Source organism: Calypte anna, chromosome Z, assembly GCF_003957555.1.
Source record: "Calypte anna isolate BGI_N300 chromosome Z, bCalAnn1_v1.p, whole genome shotgun sequence".
In the NCBI taxonomy this organism is placed as follows: Eukaryota; Metazoa; Chordata; class Aves; order Apodiformes; family Trochilidae; genus Calypte; species Calypte anna.
In genome coordinates, this window is record NC_044274.1 from 10,989,654 (window position 1) to 11,001,725 (window position 12,072).

General features: G+C 44.3%; 1 protein-coding gene across 3 annotated transcripts in view; it reads left to right on the forward strand.

Annotated features, from left to right (window-relative positions):
* The first annotated feature begins 464 nt into the window (after window positions 1-464).
* Window positions 465-12,072, forward strand: part of LOC103532407 (phospholipid-transporting ATPase ID) — an 86,060-nt gene continuing 74,452 nt past the window's right edge. For 2 of the 3 annotated variants that reach the window (XR_003988655.1, XM_030466811.1), the window contains exon 1: window positions 465-720. The gene's annotated coding sequence lies outside the window, so the exon portion shown is untranslated. The remainder of the gene's footprint in view (window positions 721-12,072) is intronic. The other variant, XM_030466813.1, reaches the window with a different exon arrangement.

The window sequence follows — 12,072 nt, forward strand, 5'->3', positions numbered from 1 at the left end:
GCATGCAATCCAGAAGCCTGAATCAGGATCCTGATGAACTCGGTGCCATAACCCTGCCAAGTAATTGATTATCCCTCAGAGGTGACGTACGTTTTGTAAGTCCTTGTGGGAGGTAATGCAAGGTCTGACCTTTGAGAAAGAAAATGCTTTGTGTTTGAGTGCTGTCCAAGAAAACAAAACTGGTGACTGTAGAAGTTGGGCGCAATGTCTCATTTGCATCTCTTGCTGCTGCTTTAGGTGCTGCAGTGTGCACCAGCAGTTTTGTTTTTTTTTTAAGGCTGCATTTCTCCCAGATGAAGTGCAGGCTCCTGCCCATGGTATATAAACCTTTGTAACAACTGTTGTCATACTCGAGTCCAATGATCAATTGCTTTTTATTTACTCAGTGCTACGCAGTGCCATGTTCCACCCACAGTTTCAGGAACTTTGCCTTTTCTCTCACAGTCTTTATTGAGTACATGAAACACACCAAGACATCCTGTAACTTCTAGATCGTGGTAGTGTGTGCCTCTGCTCAGGTTTTACCTCTAAATCCTGGAAAGCGTGGTGTTCCCTGGTGAACTTCATGGCCAAGCTGAGGAGAAGCCTGGCGTGATCTCCTGAGAAACCCTTCCAGGGGTTTTGAGAGAGGCTGCAGCTTTTTGTATGGTGCTGAAAACAATCTCTTCTGCTTGTCTTGACAAACAGCTTCAGTTAGAAGAGAAGGTACAGAACAGCCAGGTAGGACAATGTCTTAATTTTTTCCTTCTAGAAGAAAAGTGTGAAAACTTGTATAGGAGCCCTGATTTCAGCTTGTTTTTTTTCCTGTGTGTGGTTGTTTGGTTTTGTTTTGTTTTTCCTTTCACATACTGGATTATTCTTCATCTGTAGATGTTGCTTTTTGAGAATAAGTCTTGTGTCTAAGTATTTTTTATGTGGTTCCAGCATCACACAAAAGCAGTGTGAGTTGGGACCACTGCAAACCCCTCCAAAGTCAGTGGGAAAGCATGTGCCCACTTTACTAGCTTTGGATCTAGGTCCCTCTTCTGTCCTTGTTTAGAACTTCTGAAGAGAGAGCCAGGCTTCATCTTTTCCATGTGCTTAAGCCTAAAAAGTTCTCAGAACCCTGCCTATTAATTGCATTTTAATTTAACAGTCAAGACATGAAACCCTGGAACATCTTACCTCCCTCAGAGAGGGTTTTGCATCATTACTGTCTCCAAAGGGATGTGCTCTAGCTCTAACTGGTGGATGAGACAGCTAAACAACCTGGTGTTGTTTTCTGTGGTGTACTTGGTGATAAATGCTCTCAGTGCCTTTAAAACCGAGGTGTTCAAGCCTGGGATGGAGCAAATATTTGCAACCCTTGCTTAAGACCTTCTATAGATATCACAGGTCATTAGGTTTCACCTGGATATGGTTTCACTTTGCAGTGTTACTTTTGTTTCAGTTAATTAGGATGTGCCTTACTGTTCAAAGACTTCAGGCCAATTCATGGATGCCCAAAGACTTTTTGATTGTGGAAAACTGATTATATTAAATGCATCCAACATGTCTTCTGTACTACAAAGAAAAAGAAACTCTTCCCTCTCAAATTCTTGTGTATCTGATAGAGGATATCTTCCATCCTTCCCTCATATCTGATTCTACTTTTGCTCTAAACCCTGTAGTTAGACAGTCTGGCATTTACTGAGGGGAAGGTTTTCAGTACAAAATATTACTCTTCTATCTCTGCCCAGCAAACATGACTATTCAGGTACCCTGACACAGGCAAAAGTCCCACAGAAGCCATCAGATGTGCTAAGTGATGCCGTGAGAAGAGAATTTTTGTTTCAAGTAAAGGCAACTTGCTGCACTAACCTTAATGTATAACCCTGCAAATGATAAATCAGTTCAAGAACAGTACTGAAAGAAAAGATAAAGGCTACACAATTGGTGACAGCAATGCTTCTGTTACTTGCTTGCAAACCATCAGAGCAAATAACCCACAGTTCATGTTACAGAAGTAATATTTACTTCCTTTCAGGTGAATGGTTTAATTTCCTTAGCAATAAAAATTCTCAGTGGATCTCTCTTTAGCTGAATGTGTGACTTAGTTCACTTTAGCTTTGGTTCTAGTCATTTTCCTATTCATGACCCACCTACCATTCCAGTCAGCATGGGTTCATGAAAGGCAGGTCCTGCCTGAGGACTCTTATCCCCTTCTATGACAAGGTGACATGCTTAGTGGATGAGATAAAGGCCATGGATGCTGTTTACCTGGGTCCCAGTAAAGCCTTTGACACTGTTTCTCACAGCATTGTCCTTTAGAAACTGTCTTGCTCATGACTTGGACCAGTGCACCCTTCACTGGTAAGAAATTGGCTAGAGGGTCAGGCCCAAAGAGTTGTGGTGAACAGAGTTACATCCAGCTGGTGGGTGGTCACCAGTGGTGTTCCCCAGGGCTCCGTGTAGGGGCCAGTTCTCTTTAGTATCTTTACCAATGATCTGGGATACCATGGGATTGAGTGTACCCTCAGTCAGTTTGCAGATGAGAGAAAGCTGGATGGGAGTCTTGATCTGCTTTGAGGGTGGCAAGGCTCTGCAGAGAAACCTGGATAGGCTGAAGCAGTGGGCAGAGACCAGTGGTATGAGGTACCACAAGGACATGAGCCAGATCCTGCACTGGGATCACAACAACCCCAGGCAATGCAAGAGTGGCTGGAAAGATGCCCAGGGGAAAAGGACCTGGGGGTGTTGGCCAACAGTCAGCTGAATATGAGCCAGTCTGTGCCCAGGTGGCCAGGAAGGACAGCAGTATCTTGGCCTGTAACAGCAAGAGTTTGGCTAGCAGGACCAGGGCAGTGATGGTCCCACTGTAATGGGCATTGGTGAGGCCACATCATGAAGTCTATGTTCAGTTTTCAGCCTCTCATTACAGGAAGAATATTGAAGAGCTGGAACATGTCCAGAGAAGGGCAATGAAGCTGGTGAAGGTTATGGAGAATAAGCCCTAGGAGGAATGTCTGAGGGAACTGGGGTTGTTTAGTTTGAAGAAAAGGAGGCTGAAGGGAGAGGAGACCTTATTGTTCCCTACAACTACCTGGAAGGAGGTTGTAGCTAGGTGGGGGTTATTTTTTTATCCCAAGTAACAAGCCATAGAACAAGAGAAAATGTCCTCAGTTTGCACGATGGGATGTTCAGATTGACTCTTAGGAAAAATTTATTCCCTGGAAGAGTTGTCAGGCTCTGGCACAGGCTGCCCAGGGCAGTGGGGGGGGGGGTATTTCAAAGATGTGTAGATGTGGTGCAGAGGGACATGGTTTAGTGATGGACTTGGCAGTGCTGGGCTAATCGTTGGACCTGGTGATGCAAACAATTCCATGACTCTGTGAATAGTCTGGCACTACTGAAAACTCTATTCCAGGTGTTAAAAAAAATTACTGCAAAGAAGGAAAGGGTGAAATAGGCCAATTTGCTGATGTTGAAGTAAATCATACTGCTTTACATGTATGTAAAGCATACATGACTTTCTTCCAGTCAGCATGGAAATGTGCTTCCAGTTTCATGGGGAACAGTTCATCACCATTGGCCAGGACAGATCCCTGGGGTGAGACCAGCTGCTGTCTGCATGGGAGAGCACCCTGTGCTGGCTGGTGACCCACACACCCAGCACTGCAGGGCTAGGCCTGGACAGAGCTGATAGCTCTGATCCTTAGATAAACAAGGCTCCTTTTCCCTTTCCCTGAGTCACTCCAGGGGATTGTACAGTTCCCTGCCTGCCTCATGAGGTTATGCAGAATTATGCTTTCATCCATCCCTTCCCTCCTACCTGATCGTTCTGGTGATCCTGAGTTTACTGGGACTCGCAGCTACTGCAGGTTGCAATTCCAGCAGCCACCTAGGTTACCTATTAGTTTAACATTAAGATCTTAATTTCCTCTCCCCAGCCCTTCAGTTAGAGCTGTTGTGTGCCATTTATACTGCTGCTGCCATCAGGAGTGTTGCCAATACTCCCCTCCCCCCATACACTGCCATTTCAGTTCTTGGACAAACAAGATTTAGTTTACTTTTCCATCTTAAATCTACAGCTTTGACTGTACAACAGTACAAAAGATATTGAAACAGGTGTGAAGGGAGTGAGAACAATGGTTTGGCTGAATTTATACTTCTTTGCATCAGAGCGCTGTCTTGCACGCCAGACAGAATCACTCTCCCTGCTGTTCTCTTCTAGAGCCTTCCCACGTTGGTGTGGTGTCCTTGTAGATTCTGGAGAAATATTCTCTGTCTCAGAGTGTGTTTTGCTAAGGGCTCTGGCTCTACACAAGGGTAGGAGGTCTGGAGTGGCAACTACCTTGGCATGTCCTCTGAAGGCTGCTCCACAACAAGAAAGCCATCCAGACTGATCAGCACCTCCTCCTGAGCTGCTGCAGATGTAGGAACAGTCTTGTGAACATAAACTGAAATTGATGGTGATACATGTTCATTTGAGGGGCAGTAAACCCTGACAAGCTCAATTAACATCTTCTTCTGCTGTATGTGCTGTAGGATAACCAATGTGTCAGCTGCCTGTGTGACGCTTCCCAGGTGCTTACAGGAACCCACAGGCTGCACTCAGAGCAAACACAGACATCTATCTCTAAGCACATCAAACTCACTGCTTTCCAGAACTTTTCATTACCAGTACGTCCATCAAGTAGTGAGTTTGCCTTTCACTTAGGTCTGACTGTAGGGCTGTTTCACTTCATCCTAGGATTCTCCTAAAGTTCCTTTTTTTTTTTTTTTCCCCCACTCAAATGCTTTTGCTTCTGCTGCTTGGCCTTCACATGTCCCTGAGTGCCCTCCTTCTTCCTTTGGGTCTTCTCCCATCAGGTACCATCAAGAGCTGCACGGCAGGCCTCATTCTTGTTTCATTAACAAAGAGAGGACTAGAAAGGTGGATGGTGGATGGATTAGGTGGATGGATGATGGCAGAGCAGTAGACATAAGTTTATCTTAATTTCAGTAAGGGATTTGACACCATCTTCCACAGCATTATTGGAGCTAAACTGAAGAAGTGTGGCCTGGATGATCAGGTAGTGAAGTGGATGGGGAGATGGCTGAAGGATAGAAGCCAGAGAATTGTAGTCAATGGGATGGACTCTAGTTGGAAGTCTGTTTCTTGTTGAGCCCCTCAAGGGTCAGTACTGGGACCAGTGCCATTCAGTATGTTTATTGATGGCCTGGATGAGGGAATAGAGTGTACTATCAACAAGTCTTCTGATGACACAAAGCTGAGGAGTGGCTGACACCCCTGAAGGCTGTGCTGCCATTCAGAGGGACCTGGACAGGCTGGAGAGTTGGGCAGGGAGAAATTTAATGTATTACAACACGGACAAGTGTAAAGTCTTGCACCTGGGGAAGAACAACCTCAGGTACCAGCATAGGCTGGGGACTGAGCTGCTGGAGAACAGCACAGGTGAAAGGGACCTGGGGGACTGGTGAATGGAAGGATGACCCTGAGCCAACAATGTGCCTTGGTGGCCAAGAAGGCCAATGGCATCCTGGGGTGCATTAGAAGGAGTGTTGTTAGTAGGTTGAGAAAGGTTCTCCTCCCCCTCTACTCTGCCCTGGTGAGGCTGAATTTGGAATACTGTGTCCCGTTCTGGGCCCCACAGTTCCAGAAGGACAGGGAACTGCTTGAGAGAGTCAATAGAACAAGGGGAATCAGTTATAAACTGAAGCATAGGCTGTTCCATGTAAATATTAGGAAGAATTTTTCACTGTGAGGGTGACAGAGCACTAGAACAGGCTGCCCAGGGAGGTTATGGAGTCTCTCCTTCCCTGGAGACATTAAAAGCCCACTGGATGTGTTCCTGTGTGAGCTGATGAAGGTTACTTGGCTTTGGCAGGGGAGGTTGGACTCGATAATCTTTTGAGGTCCCTTCCAACCCCTAACTTTCGACAATTCTATGATTCTGTAATTCTATGATTCTATGAAACATGAACCAAAAGCCTGTTCAAAACTGTAGAACACTTGCAAGATGAGCTGTGGACTGAAACCAGCTTCCAAGAAATCATTCATTCAAAAACTTTCCACCACACCAGATGTTGATTAATGAAGCAATGCACACTCTTGTCTATTTAGATTTCAGGCCTCGCTGGCTTCATTACCTCATGTCAAGAATATTTTTGGGAGTCTCAAAGCATAGATGAGGGGCCTGCAACTTTACCATGTGTCCAAGAGGTTTCCTAGCTACAGCTGGCCACCAGACATTACTTTTGACTCTGTCTGCTTGCCAGAGATCATAATTCTCTGGACTGTCACCACAGTTCCCCTTCTGGTCAACCCATGCTGCAAAGCTGTGCTGCAAGTGAGCTGACTAGGCTAGTGTGTGCTTTTCTTTATTTGGTTTACAAACAAAATTTCTCCTCAGCATTCTCTTGGGAGTAGAGTTAGTATGGTCTTCCCAAAGGTGCTCCACAAACTCACCTGGGACATCAGTTTTGCAGAAACCCTTTCTGTTTCATACTACTTTTTATCCTATGACCAAAATAGCAATCCAACAATAGGAAAAAAATCATGCCCATGCCTTTCTGGGCAGAAACTGTCATCTGTCCAGCAGATGACATCCAAAGAAATACTCAGACCTCTAAGCTGTTTACATCTCTGTATCATGCTTGCCTCCAAAGCTAATCCAATCTTGCATTTTATGAGAAATTGTTTACATTTACTGTCATAAGGTGTTTATTCTGTTCTGATTATGCCATCACTGCAAAGGTTTAGGGATTGTATGTATTTTCTAGTACTTTGCTTCATTCCAGGGAAGATGACCAGATACTAACAGTCCTTAGAAGACATTTCTTCCTCACCCAAGTCCTGAAAATATTATCTGTCAAAGTACCCTAAGTGGTTACATGTTCAGCTGTACACATGGGTGTCAGTAACCTAACATGGAGCTGGGCAATGGGCAGAGCACTGCAGAGCTCTGCTTTTGAGATGTGCCACATCTTGGCTGAGGAGAGCTTTGTCACTTGTCAAGATTCAAGATTTTAAGAAAAATGGAAATGCGGGTTTGGAAATAAGGTAACAGGGCTCAAAATGGAAGCTAAAATAACAAAACCCATCCTGAGGACTATGCTCAATAGTAGAGTTTACATTTCTCTTCCTACTATTTTAAGTTGGGATGTCCCATCACTATCTGAAGATTATCTATCTTCTAGAAAGAAGGAAGCACTGCAAGTAGGTTGAGCTTCTCCTTATGTGCCATACCAAGCCAGAGGGCTAAGGTTGTTTTTTTATTTCTTTTTAACTTCCTTGTTAAGAAAACTCCTATCTTTATTTCTCCTGACAAGGCTTTTGGTGCTGCACTGTACTGCTGAAATGTTAATACTCTTTGTCTCTCAGAGTCTTTGATTAAGTTTTCTGTTGTGTGCCTTCATGAGCACATTCCTAGCTTCAGGCTTTGTGTCATTGCCTTCTGGAGATAAACCAGTAAAACCCTAATTACTCCATCCGGAACAGCAAACAGCTGTCTCCTCTTACTGGCCCATAACTAATTTTGCCTTGCAAGCAGTACTTGAAAACTTAACATGGTATGATAATTTGAAATGCTGGAAATAAGGTGTTTAATTTAAATGCCTGCCTCCCTTTCCATGTATCTCCTTGACTTAAAAAGAATCTTCTGTGATACTTCACGACACCTCATCAGGAGAACTGGCAATATTTAACCCCCAAAAAAAGAGCATCCCTGTGTCTTTGTGCACTGCTGTGTGTATTTCTCACTAACTGAGCTGCTGCTGCTTTCTCCAGGTTCTCCTACACTGTTGGGAGAGCATGTTTGCCTTAATTCTGCCATCACATCCTGAGGGCCCTGTGCACCCATCAGGTTATTCTTTTCTTTCATACCTCCGCAGAGGGATTTATGTGCATATCTTCCGTTTGGGTTATGGGAATTCACCACTTGAACACCAACTGCTCATGTGCCCAGAGATGAGAATAATAGAAGTCTGTGTTCTCAGGCACAGAAGTGCAGAGGAATGTGCATTTCTGTTAAACACCTGGATAACATTTGTTATGGAACAGTCTAACTGAAATAAACTCTCAGTGAATAAAAGCATAGGCTGACAGTGTCAGGACCTTGCTTGCCTGTGCTGTGGCTGTGCTGGTCCAGCCAGGGTTATATATGGTTTACTTACTGCCGAGGTGATGCTGCAATTAAAGTGCAAACTGTTGATAAAAATGTCAGGAAGTTTCCTTAGGGAAATCTCAGGGAAATCAATGGGCTTGTGCCTATTTATGCCAGGTTGTAGTGGCATAAACTTTTTAGACCTCCAGTTAATTAGCCAAAATTTGATGTTTCAAAGGACAATAATTCCCTCTTCCCAGTACATTAGGCTCCCTGGACCTTCTTTTATAAGATGGCTGCTGGTTGGGGTTTTTTGGGCTTTTTTTTCCCCTCGTCTCATTCTCTACCATGCTTCTTTGCCATCAGGCAGAGTTCTCCTTGTTCATCTCAGATCTCACACAAATTGAGTTATGACAGTTCAAGAAGTGACCCAGTTCCAGCTGTTGGTGCTAGAATAACATATTCCTACATGCTCCTGACCCTTTTAAGACCATGGCCTATGGAATGCTGGTGCTGCTGTGCATCCCTAAAGTGAATCTCAGCTGCTCAGTCCTCAGCTCCTTCTGACTTCTGTGAAGTGGACCACCTTATCACCATGTAGCCAGCAAATACAATGAGGACCTAATGAAGAAAATGCTACTCTAAAAGATCACTGTTACCTGAAAGAAATTACATGGATTGCAGCATGTTGTCTACTCATTTTTCCTAGCAAGATGGATGTGGATGTAGCCTGGAAAAGAGATAATACAGATTACACATGCACACTGTGTATTTAATTTGGAATTATGGTAAACGTGTTTATGAGCATAATCAATGTGACATGCTATCAAATGAATCCTCTCAGAATTCCACTGAGTTTTTCATGTGAAGGATAATTGACTGTCAGAGCAATACATAATGCACAACAGGAGAGGCCTGAAGAAATAAATCCCAGATCTCTTGGCTGATGCTGTAGGGAATGCAGAAACAACCTAGGCATCTCCCATCCTCCCCACAGATGCTTAGTGCAGAAAACTGTGGAATCACAGAATGGCTGGGGTTGGAAGAGACCTTAAAGATCATCCAGTTCCAACACCCCTGTATGGACAGAGACACCTCCCACTAGACCAGTTTGCTCCAAGCCCCATCCAACCTGGCCTTGAACACTTCTGGGGAGGGAGCAGCTGCAACTTCCTTGGGCAACCTGCTCCAGCATCTCACCACCCTCACAGGAAATAATTTATTCCTAATGTCTAACCTAAATCTCCCCTTTTCAGTTTTAAACCATTTCCCCTCGTCTTCTCACTATACACTTGTGTAAAAAACCCTACCCCAGCTTTCTTGTAGGCTCCCTTCAGATATTGGAAAGTTGCTATAAGGTCACCTCTGAGCCTCCTTTTCTCCAGGTTGTGGCAAAGGAAGTGGCAAAAGGTGAGAGGGCTGCATTGCCTAAAGTGTGAAACATCCTGTCCAGTGCTGAGGACACTGCCCCTCGTTGTCCCCTGTGCTTACCAGCTGGAAAAGCAGGGGGCAGATCCATTGCAGCCCTGTCCCCCTTTGCTTGTTCCAGCACATCTGCTGGGTGATGAGGGGTGATTGCCCTCCCGTGGCAGTGCTGTTTTACAGAGGAAGCACACAGGCTAAGCACAGTTAGGACCAGAGCATCTCTGTGAGGCTGCAGATGATCAAGCATTGTAAAGCCACCCCAGGGCCCTTTCGGTGATGCCACAGTGTGACAAAATTGCTGTTTCTCCCATGGGTGCAGCCCATTTTTCCCATAAGCACAGCTCGTGGGAAGACTGTAAAATGCCGAGGGTTTTGTTGGTTCTGCATGGGTTGGATTTCCTCTGTGTGTTCAATCACAGGGTCCCACTGAAGTGTATCCTCATTCCTCAGTGGGCTTTTTTTTAATGTGTATCTGTGGAGTGTTCGTGTGACAGTGTTTGAAATGTCACCAGATACAGCATATGTGTTTGTGGCAGCTACTGCCTCGCAAATAACAGCAGGAGGTCTTGTGTTACAAATGATGCTTTAATCGGAGGCTCTAACAAGCTGGGATGTTGCTTTGCCCTTAGCTATTGATTTTTTCTATTCACATAGGCATGATTAGCTTTTAACGAGCCCTCCCAAGCATCCTCCTGAGATTCCACTTTGTTCACTAGTGATGATTAGGAAACACGTGCTAAGAGCAGCGTGGACACATCTGGGGTTTGCTGAGGTGCCTGATTAAATCCCCATGCAGTCAGGCACATGAAGTGTCATAGGCAAATGAGGAGACACAAATTGATGGTCTCTGAATGTTATCCCCAGACAGGTGGATCTCCATTAACTCCCACCAATGTCTGTGTCCATCAAATTACCCAGTTCCTCATAGGATCACAGCGAGTGTTCCAATTACCTAGGAGACTTCTCCCCTTGCAACAGCCCCTGCTCCACCACCAAATTTTTGTACAGAGTGGGATTTGTAACCACAAGATTACAAATTTGGCAGGAACTGGACATCATAGTCAAGATGATCTTGGATCTTGAACCCTGCAGAATTGAGTTCAACTTTAGCTCTCATTCACTGTAATATGAGCAGATAAACCCAGATGAATACTCCTTGACCAATAGGTTTTCAGCTCTGCTCCATCTCCTATGGGTTGCAAAAAGAGAGAGACTTTAAATTTCTGATTTAAAACATCCAAAGGTATCACATTTGCAGGTGTTGGTGCCACAAAAATGAGATCAATAGTCACCAGAGCAAGTTGCTAATTTCCTTCTAAAGCCAAGAGGCTACACCTCTGTGGGCTTCTTATGATTTTCCCCAGCTTACCATGGTTTGCTAAGGGCCTGGAGTACTAAGCAAAGGGCTCTGATGAAGAAAGGTAATTTCTAGCCACTCACTCTTCCTGCCCTGCTATAGGTGAGTGCCTATAGCACTCCAATGAATCCTGATCTGAATGAGTCATGTTACTGTGCACACTCCCACTGAAACTATTTTCTGACCATTTCCATCTGGCATGCACCCCACAGCACTGTGTGTGCTCCCAGCTGCTGGAGTGACCAGTGAGGTGTTGAAATATTTCAGTCTGAACCTGGAGTGCTGAAGGTGCACACCTCAGGTAGCTGTCAGGGTGCTGTATACAGCAGGTGGGAATCCAGATCATCCTTTTCAATTTGAGTTGTTTTGGATTTCTATCAGTTTATCAGAACTTTTACCAGTTCCTTGGAGGAGCAGTTATATGAATATGGCCAATGGGCAAGGACAGCCCTAGGGCAGCTCATCACTTCATGATATTGCCTATCTGAGTCCATTTCATTTTCCTACCACAGTCAGGTCATGACAACAGGAACAGGTAGGATTTCCTTTGCCCCTCCTCAGCAGTGTTGTGGTGTTCTCTCTGCTGCATGTGGACAGTTCGACCTGCCAAATCCTCCACAGGGATCAAGGACACTGCCAGTACATTTCATCTTTCCCCATCTGTGACTCAGTATATTTTGGGACCTTTGGTCACTTATTCACTTTATGGTTGTGTGAGTGTTTCCTGGACTACGGCATTTTGCAAATTGGATGTTCTGCTGCTCCTCTGACACTCCATTTTTAAACAGATCTCGGGTATTCAATGTCCCAGTTCAGTTCTTGCAGCTCTGCATTTCTTCTGCATCTTACTCAGAGTTTTGACAGCAAGAGGATGGAGAAAGTCTCTAATAGCAAGGGCAGTTGGGACAAGATGCCCAACTGACCCCTTTTAGTTGCTAGAGATACTCATAGCAACAAATGTGATTCTAAAAGTGAGGTATGATCCTTACCCTTCTCCTTAACAAGAAGCTCTGCATTGTCCGGGGCTACTATATTTTTTATTATTATTATTTTATTATTTATTAAAATAAATATAAATTATTTTATAATTTATATATTTTATAATTTTTATAAATTATTTATAAATATAAATATTTATTATTTTATTATTTATTAAAATTATTTGAGTTAGAATGGAGCTTGTGTATCATCAAGGTCCAATCCCCCTGCATGGGCAGGGACATC